We start from the raw sequence: 10,719 nt of genomic DNA, 5'->3' as shown, positions 1-10,719 counted from the left end.
AATCAAACAGAAACTTGGTTAAGTGTAGTCCTCGGACCACAAACCTTGTGGAAATTGATATCTTATCATTTGTTAAACAGAACCTTAGTTATGCCGGGTCCTCTGACCTCCTACTTCGGGAAAATTAACATTTGAAGTTACTGTTCTTAAGAATCAAACAGAAACTTGGTTAAGTGTAGTCCTCGGACCACAAACCTTGTGGAAATTGATATCTTATCATTTGTTAAACAGAACCTTAGTTATGCCGGGTCCTCTGACCTCCTACTTTGGAAAAATTAACATTTGAAGTTACTGTTCTTAAGAATCAAACAGAAACTTGGTTAAGTGTAGTCCTCGGACCACAAACCTTGTGGAAATTGATATCTTATCATTTGTTAAACAGAACCTTAGTTATGCCGGGTCCTCTGACCTCCTACTTTGGGAAAATTAACATTTGAAGTTACTGTTCTTAAGAATCAAACAGAAACTTGGTTAAGTGTAGTCCTCGGACCACAAACCTTGTGGAAATTGATATCTTAGCATCTGTCAGCCAGAACTTTAGTTATACCGGGTCCTCGGACTTTCTACTTTGATAAATTTAATAGTTAAAGTTGCTATTCTTAATATCTTGTCACGGTTCTTGTTTCTATTACATGTTTTATGGAAATCAGCATCTTACCTTTCATTAATTCGGATTTTAAGTTCTGTGTCTTTAAATGTTAAGTAAATTTATGTAAGGAATGATCCTCGGACCTTACATCCCATTAAAAACGATGCCACATATTATAAGGCATTGTTTAACTAAGGCATTGCTTGGTATCCAAACTAAGTTACTCTCTATCAGGTTCTTAAGTATTTTTCTATGCCAGGCAAACATGCGCATGGATGTATGGGGGTTATAATTGTGCAATCCCTGCCTTTAACTGTGTCTTCATAAGAATTCTTATGACAAAAAAAATAAATATAAAAAAGGGGGTAGAACAAATATAAAATAGAAGAAAGTTGTACAAAGATTGTCTTTCATTAATAATTTTTGGCATACATTACATGCTAAATTCTGGTTATAAAGAAAGAGAAGTCCAAGGCTAATCCCTAAACTTTTGGAGGGGGATTTTGCTGAGAAGTGTTGGTCGCCTCGGTATTTCTTAGCTCCAACTCAAAGGAAGACAAAACTTGTTTCCCTTTGTCTATTGCATTTGTTGGAGGGGCATTGGGCTCCACAATTTGGCTTAAGCCTTTCTCAGCATCCCCACTCCCTTCCATCTCTTTGTTGGAACCTGAAGGCTCTGTAGGATCTGGAACGAGCTTTGGGGCAGTAGGAGGAAGAGCAGGAAGAGTTGCCTCAGGGGCAGGAGCAACAGTAGGAGTCTCTTCTATCTCCTGTATTTCCAGGGGAAGCCAAATGTTCTCGGACTTCCTCAGCTCCGAGGCTGAAGGAACACCTGCTACATTTAGGGCTTCCCCCCAGACTTGCTGACAGTACTCCCGGCACAAGGCCGCGAAAGCCTCTGTCAGCTGTTCCTCTGTTGCAGCTACCCTTTCTTCATAACTCGCCTGCTTGGCGGCCTCTATAGAGCGTTTGAATGCGCCGGCTTCCTCCTTCAGGCGCGCAAGCTCCTTCTCCAATTCCGAGCGCTCCCTCTCGGCTTGGGCTAATTTGTCGTCTTTATCCCGGAGAAGCTTGCGCTGCCCTTCTATTTGAGTCTTCATCGTCTTCAGGCTGGCCTCGGCACCATCTCTTTCTCTTTTAAGATCAGCCACCTGAGAGACGAGTTTCTCATTTTCTGCAAGGGCTTGGCCTAGGGACTTCTCAGTCTCCATTCGAATGTCAAGCTCCAGTCTGGCCTTCTTCCGAGAGTCTTCTACAAACTTCTCGGCTACAAAGACTTCTTGAACGGCCTACATAAAGTGTTAAGAAATTAGATGTAGCAAGACACTTCTCATTGATCCAGTATTATGAAGAAGGAAATGTTCATGAAAAATTAAAACTTACCAGGGCTAACTCCCTTTTTAAGGACAGGAATAGTTGGGGTTAACTCATTCTCTCCAAGGTTTCCATATCCTTGGGCAGCAGAAGTGGGCGCTCCAACGCATCGGCCAGGTGGTGGGCATGGCCTTGTTGGATTGCCCTGATACTAGACTGGCAGGAAATTGGTGCACCGTCCAGTTTAAGGTCAGGAGACCATGTGGCCGGTGCTCGGCGCACTTCGGCCACATCACGGATCTCCCCATTCTTAACTGAACGAGCCCTGCCTTTGCCTTTATCTAGCTTCTGCTGCTGAGTTGGTTGCGGCTGTTGTTTCGGTCTTTTTTGTTTTTCGCCGGCAGTCTCCTCGGCCTCCCCCTTCCTTTTCTTTCTTGGCTCTTCAGCTGGAAGCTTGGGTTCGGCTGGAGGAGGGGGAGGTGGCAAGGATGGAAGAGCTTGGGACCCTCCTGTCTTCTTCTGGGCGACTTTTTCGCCTTTCTTGGTCAGAAGGCCGTGAAGTCTGTCCATGTCCTCCTCGAATTTGACTGGGGGGTGGGCAACAACGAACCCTTCAACTCCAGAGGCCTCGGTGGGCTCTTCGTCCTCGTCAGAAAGTACGACGAATAGGTTTCCTCGAGGTCTTTCGATGTCCTCAAGGTGGAAGGTGTCTATTTCGTCGTCGAGTGTATGTGAAGAGGACACCTGCTCCTCCGGGATGGCAGTTGCTTGGGAGTGTGATGAGAGGGGGGTTGCCACGATAGGACGGTTGTACAGAATGGTGTTGGGGTCGTCGGGAAGTTCTTGGTCAGCTAAGAAGTGCGGCCTGGCCACATGGATCCTTCTTCGCCTCCGGTCACCCGCGATTATTGTGTTTTCGATCTCCTGAAAGTCTGAGGAGACAGGCTTGTACCCAAGAATCAAATGAGCCGCCCTAAGTTGTAAGTCTTCGCTGACGAACACTTCGGAGCGTAGTACTCGATTCAAATCGGCAACGTTGCAGTGGCTTAAGCGGGGGCGCACGTTTTGCTTATCTGCAAAGAGAAACATCAAAATAAGTGAACACGGTCAGATACGTAGAACGTATAATAAATTAAAGTCAGACGCTCAAGTAAATGTCAATACATATTCCTAGATTATTTAGGAAGTTAGGGGAAGTTAAATCCTAAGGTGTCGCACCTGGATCTCCCCACTCAACAGGACAGTGGGGGCCGTCGTGCCAGTTGCCAGAGACGATTAGATAGTCATCCTTCATGCCTTTATTGGACTTTGGCAAACAGGAGATCAACCTAACTACGCTGGAGCGGGATTTGATGTAATAACCTACTCCAGTGAGTTTGTGGCATTCGTACATAAAAACGACATCATACCAGGTGAGGTTCAGACCCATTTGCTCGTTTAAAGCATCGACGCTTCCTAAAACTCTAAAAACGTTTGGAGCGCACTGATCAGGACACAACCGATGGTTGCGGAGGTACTCCCTGGTTACGGGTTTCATTGGGAGGGTCATCCCACCTTCTACGAAGGCGACCATGGGAATGATGACCTCTCCGGTTTTCCTAGCACCGGCCACGGCTTCCACCGGGCAGTATTCTAGACCTACGTCACTGGGAATATGATACTTGTCTCTAAAACCTTCCATCCCAGCGGCGGTATCGACTAGACACTTAAACTTACCCATCGGGAAGAAACAAGAGGCTAAGTACTAAGAAAGAGAATGGATATAAGGTTAGCCGAGGACAGGGTCCGAGGAGAAAGGGTTAAGAGAAAAGAAACGAGAACTTACAAGTCTCAAGTTGTGCAAATTTCCACGGATTTCTGCAGACAAAAGGTGATTGCTGATGTTTTGATGGGATTAGCCTCTGGAGAAATAAATGAAGGCTCAGGTTCCCGAAGCGTCACAACGTGCGGGAAGCCGCCTCGAAATTGTATTTGTCCCGCCCAAATTTTTATGGAGTAACAAGGATCGTTGGATGCTCATCTCACCGTTGAACGTGGGGGGCAAGGTGTAACTTACGGTAATAAATGCGCGCGTTTTTGAAAATCAAACCGCCAAGTGGCATCCTCTAGAACGCGAAACGGTTTCCGCATGTGCAGCTGTTTACAAAACGTGTGGGGTAGGTTCTCGTTGAATCAAAACCCTATTTTTTCTCCTCGGATGATGAAAAATAGAGTTTTGAGGGGCTATTGTGAGGTGTAAAATGGCCCAAGTGGGCATATGGGCCTTTGGACTGTAGCAGGGAGGGCCAACCTGCTCCAGAATTGAACTTTACGAGTTGGCCCATACGCCGAGGGTCCGAGGGTGTAGCCGAGGACGAGCTTCTCCTCGGACAAGCCCAAGAGAATTCAAAGTTTCATTATGAAGGTTAAAGCACAATTCTAGAAAGACTAATGGTTAAAGGGGGAAACCCTGAACCTTCTCGATACACCAGCGTTAAGGAAAATATCTAGAGTAAAAGCTGCCACCTCCGCATTAAAGACTCTACACCTACCTCCCTGGCCGCATTAATGGGGAAGTGACCCCTGAACAGTAGGGCAGAAACTTCTAGTCAGGGTCCCAAAAGGCATGAGAAAAAGGGGTATTTAAGGGGGAGGAAGGCAAGAGAGGAGGGGGATCGATCTCTCTCTCTAGCTCACTCTCTCTCTAGAGAAAAGGAAAGGAAATTAAGGATTGTAACCTGTAAGAAAGAAAGAGAAATAATACAGAGTTGGTCCTCGGCTTACATCCGAGGAGGCCTATTTGTAATTAACAATTGTTATTCATAAGTGTTTGTAACTCTCAGGCTGTTGTCAAGTTCTCAGTACCTCTAATCTAGATTTCAAGCCCACACTCTACAAATTTTATTGTTTAAGGCTCGTTGGGCCTGAGCCCATAATCTTCTTTGGGTCCAGGTGCAATTGTGCACTTACATAAATGATACTTCAACATAAAATCACTCTAATTTGACTAGAAAATCCTTAATAACACCCAAAATGATCAAATATCCTAAAATAACATAAAAATTGAAAAATTAACAAACATTAAAAATTAAATCCCATATCTTGTCCTACATCAACATATATAAAAAATCAGTGGATTTAACTTGTTGCCATGAGAATATAGAACATTCAAAATAAAAGAAAATTGACATAATAACTAATTAGAGATACAATTACACTCTACTATAGTACTAAATCTTAAATCAACAGATAAAAATAGATGTTGGTTATTTGCTAGACATAAATAATCAAAAGGCGAAAGAAAGAAAGTAAAGTTTGAACCTAAAATGTACGGACACGAACACAGGTACGGATATGAGTACTGGTACAACACTGTGACACAAGTAATTTTTAAAGGACAAAACTTAGATACAATACTTTAGGTGCTATTCCTTAAATTCTCTACTTAAGATTGAGCCATGTGGCTACTTAAATAAAAAATACATTTCAATCTCATGAGGAAAAATCAACAATGCAGAATCTTAAAATGGGAACCTAAAGAACAACACCTAAGTATTGTACCTAAGTCTTACCCATTTTTAAAATATTAATTATAACATGAAACGACAAGTATTATACTGATATAACATAAGTACTACATGAATATGTCACAGGTATGACACCTAAATGAAATATCGGTGCATCCTAGGTTTGAATCCACCCTCCACATGATTATGTGCTACTGATCAGCAATGAAGCACAGCTAGCCAAGAGTGATGTTTCTTCTTGGAGTTCACGTTCCCGCTTTAATATGCCATGAAATCATCATACGCCATAGCCATATTTGGGCACTTAGAGTTTCCAACACATGATATGTATCCCTTCAAAGCCAATTCCACATTCAAGACTCCCACATTCTTTGAACCCTTGAACACCTTAAGAGAAGTTGATGCCTTCAGTTCTGATTCCTTTTTCTTCATCAACCCATCGTAATTATAACTGTGATTATTAATTTCACTATTACTACCGTCATCCATGTTATAATACCAAGGATCTTCATCAGCAGTATCATACTTGCACTCTTAATGCTTTCAAATAGTGAGTGTAGGTCACAATTAGCCTTCCTATGAACGAGTCTTTACGCCATCTATGTGCCTGGTAAATCTCGCATTAGCATAGATGAGTTATCAGAGATTGAAAAAACAAACTTCTCGTCCCATATGGGGTTTGAGCCTCTAGTGGAATTAACCTTGGTTTGGATCTTCCCTTCTGGGCAGATGTATGCATCCACATCTATGAAGCACAGGTGCGTTTCCAGATTCGGGTGCGGGTGCGGGTGTGGGTGCGGGTGCGGGACTCGGCAATTTTTGAAAAAGTTGGGTGCGGGTGCGGCGGGGTGTGGCAATTAAAAAATTATTAAAAATATTTTTATTTATATTTTCTATATATTTTTACTATTAAAATATTCTTAAAAAACACATTACTATGCCTTGATTCACAAAACAAGAAAGAAGAAGGCAAGAAACACAAAACACAAAAGAAAACACAAAAGAAGCAACAAGTATTCAGGAAAAAATTAAGGAATGACAGATTTAGGATGTTTGGGCATCATTCAAAGCTGATTTCGGCTGTTCCAGTGTGATTCAAGGCATATTTCGGCCTGTTTCGGCCATTTCGGTACGTATTGGCCGTTTCGGTCGCCGACCGATTCGGCCGATACAGCTTGATTCCGGCCGAATATGCCCGGTTCGGCGTGAATCGAGCCGAGTCGGCGGGAATCCATGAAAAAAAAAAAAAAAAAACTCAGACGCGGCACCGACTCGCAAGCAACCGCGTCGGGCCGCGTTGGACTCCGGTGCGGCACCCTCCCAACCGCGTCCGTGCTTCATAGATCCACATAAGGTCTTTGTGATCTTTTTAGCCTTCAGATAAGCAGACTGAAGATTAACCTCCATAACTCTAAATTTTCCACTCTCAGAAGGAGATGGTTGCACCATCCTGTCACAACCTTGAAAAACAAATTTCACAAATTCAAGTTCTATGTAGGTCTAAGTTTAGTTTAGTTTAGTTTTTTTATAGAGTTGTGTTGTTGGTTTTATGCTTCTCCGAGAAGAAGGATTAGGATTTTTAGTATTCTTTTTGTGTAACCCATTTTTACCTTAATTATCATTTTATGCAATAAATTATCGTTTTTGTAAGAAAATTTGCAACAGTTTTAAATGATTGAAAGTGGTTTTTAATGGTATATAAATCGAATGGGTTAGAAATAGTTCTAGATTGATTAAAAATAATTTAAATTGGTTAGAAGTATAATAAACATTCACAGTGTTATATAGAAATAAAATAAATTCTAATGGAGTCTTTTTATGTTTAAGTTTAAACTCATGAATTTACATGTAAAGATACTTGACACAATATTGGAGGTACACTGGACACAAAATTGAAGCTCATTTAAAATTTAAAAATGCTTGGTATCGAATTAGAGTGCAAGTAGGATATTTGGAGCAAAATTGGAATGCAATTAGAATCTATTTTGAAATCTTGATTTATTTTTTTAATAATTCTATAGTTACAACAACAAGAGAGAAAGGATTTGAATTATGATTCTCCTAATGAAGGAAACTAGACTATGTCACTACACTATAAATTCTTGATTGAGTTTCTAATTTAGAATATAATATAAAACAGAGTGATTATCATTATGAATATTTGAATTTAAGATTTTTTTTATGAAGCACATAATTATTGGGAGGAAAAGCAGAAAAAAAAAATCTTAAATTCTAATAATATTTATATAAAACATCAATAAAATTTTCAAAATCTTAGGTGGCCATGGCCAAGTATCTCTATCTTTTCTATTGATTTCTTTTAGGCTGAATAAATTAATCTATTGCTCAATCCAAAATCGGAGAAACACAAAAAGAATTGGGCTTGGAACCATCTCTATCTAGAGTCTTCATAACAAAAAGAGGTAGATTGGAGATGCATGAGAATTGGGCCAGATCAAGATACAAAAGCAACCAATTAGGTAGGAAGATGAGGACATGCAAAATAATTGGCTTTGACAGCCATGCGCCCATGCCTTACCAGTCTACCAGAGCTTGGGTAGTCATGCCTAGAGGCTCTGGATTCGGCTTAGGCAATTACAATGGCCCATGCAGGCATTAGATTTTAATTTTATTTTTGGAGAAGAATGTAGGCATTAAATTATTATTATTATTATTATTATTATTATTATTTTCAGAATAAAAATGGGGATCTCTGGTGTAGGCTCATCGACCCACGCCATGCAATCATGGATTGTTGCGTATGAGATATGCCCCAATGCCTAGTCCATATTTTTCTCCTGGCAGATTGTTGCGCATGAGGTATGCCCAATGCCTTGTCTATATTTAATGCTTTTTCAATCCCTGTGATAGCTCTTAGCATAAGGCTATCCTGTTCATTTTTTTAATTTTTTTGTTGTAATCAGCCTTGCCTTAACTCTGTTTTATATGGCCTAGGTATAAACATTTAATAATTGAAGATACTGATGACAATCTCTTTTTCTTTGTAATTTGTTGGTGGGAGGTGGTCAAATTTATTTTTGTTAGTTCTGTAGATCTGGGGAGGAGTTCGTGTCAGATTGATGTGTTTATATATTTGGAGTTTTTATTTAATTTTTTGGCGTACACTACTACAAGGATACAACTTAAATTCTTTAATGTAGATTCTAGAGTTCAACTTTCATAGTTTATTGTGGTCAAATAAACTACCTAGGTTTGAATATTGCATAAAAAAAAGGAAAAAAAAAAACATTAGTGTTTTGTCCTAATCGTAAAGAATAATCATAATATACACCCAGTAATTAAGCTTTAGATCCTACTATCTACATTTATATTTGAAGTAAAAATTAACCAAGAAAAATTTCAATTAGATTCTAAATTAGATTCCAAATGTTATCTAATTTTGCGTTACGTATGTTATCTAAGTTTTTTTTATTTAATTTTTGTTCTAGGAAAATTAATACTATGAAAAAGACGAATAATCTAATAAAATAAACCATTAAAAATCCAATTAAAAAAAAGGTAAATTCATGTGTATATCCAAAATAATCTAAAATAAAGAGAAAGAGAAAGAAAGTAAAACTCATGTATATATCTATGACCTAAACGAAGTATAATTTGACTACATATATATGTATGAATTGTACTGTGCATATATATGAGTTATATACTAGTATTTATAAATATAAAAATTTTAAATTCATCGGCTTAGGAATCACTAGAAATGGGCAGTTTAAGAAGGCATGATTGGTCAGAACTATAAAGATTAAAGACAACATATGGTTGGCTCTCTTTCAAAATAAATTAGTTGGTAATCTCATACTATAGGGTCAATAATTGAGAGATTTCTTTCAATTGATGTCACTGTATTGTCCAAATCACAAAAATCAATCCCTTGAATAAAGGAAAATAAAAAATGAATGGAGAGTAATACATGGAACCAATTAGGCTATAGTAGAATATGCTCACAGCCTCACACATATACACTTTTTTTTGGGGTATAAGTTTTAATTTATGGCATCCGCTCATGATAATAACTCTTTATTATCAACTCAAGACACCAATCAATTTTTGATGTAAGCGAAGATTGACACACATATACACTTAGATTATACTAGAATAAAATTTTTACCTTATATTTTTTAAAAAAAAATTGTGAATCCAATTAGGCTAAACGGCCCAAACCCAATCCAATTTGTTGGGACTTGGAACTCATATTCTTTGTTTTTTTGTTTGTTTGTTTGTTTTTTTTTTTTTTTACTTATGGATAATTCAATAATAATGCAATCCAAAATTTATAAATAAACATAATTCGTGAAAAATAATAATCAAATAGCCAAATGAAACACATAAAAAACAAATAAGAATCCAAAAATATAAAACCCAACAAACACGTTTTACAAACCAAAAAAAAAACACGTTTTCTCAGTTTATGAAAGAATCACTTTTTCTTACGAATAGCCCCAAAGCCACCAATCTTGATCATTACAAGCAGTGTTATTAGGCATAATCCTTGTATAAGCGAGTTTCTATACAATTTCCCTCGTTGCCTTTACACCGATCAAACTTATATGAAAAAGTACACAAATTCTGATAGTACTTTCTAGTTTCTACATTCACTGCCCCATATATTAGTAGGCCCCACTAGAATAACACCCCCACGTGTCCAACTCCTTTTTGGCATGTTATCTAAACGCGTAAAGATGAAAAAAAAAAAAGAACATAAAAGTATCTTCTCCTATATATATCGCCAGCTTTATAAGAGTTCACAAATCATACATAGAAAGCCTTTCTTGTACAAACGTTGTTTTGTTTCAAAGGTCGGTGAAAATCTTGTTTCTTCTCGTACTTCTTATAAATCCCACAAACCGCAACCCAAAATCACTCTATATCTCTTCTTTCTTTTGCTAGTATTTCCTAGACTTTGCATCGATCGTTCTTTTGCTAGTATTGCCAAGAAAATTGTGATTTGTGACACTTTACGAGTTTCATCATGGAGGTTGATGAGTTTCAAATCACAATGGTTGATGAATTTCAAATAGCTATGTTGAGGGCTGAGCTGCTGGACACGACGAGGAACTGGGCACAACACTCAACGTTTGATGGTTCATATGATCCCAGGACGTTTTCAGGGAAATTGGATCCTTTGGAACTGCAAAGCATAAGGTTGGAAACCTTGACAGCCAAGTTAGCCTCGTTTCGTGCACGCGAAACCAGGCGCGATTTCAACACGGTGATGGAGGAGGTTGAGCTTGAAGTGTTGAGATGGCTAGGGAGGATCTTGGCCAAGAGTATGGACCCGGTGTTTAAGGG

The sequence above is a fragment of the Castanea sativa genome, chromosome 8 (genome assembly GCF_040712315.1).
Source record: "Castanea sativa cultivar Marrone di Chiusa Pesio chromosome 8, ASM4071231v1".
Classification (NCBI taxonomy): Eukaryota; Viridiplantae; Streptophyta; class Magnoliopsida; order Fagales; family Fagaceae; genus Castanea; species Castanea sativa.
The sequence above is the reverse complement of the archived record's forward strand: the minus strand, read 5'-3'. Positions refer to the sequence as shown.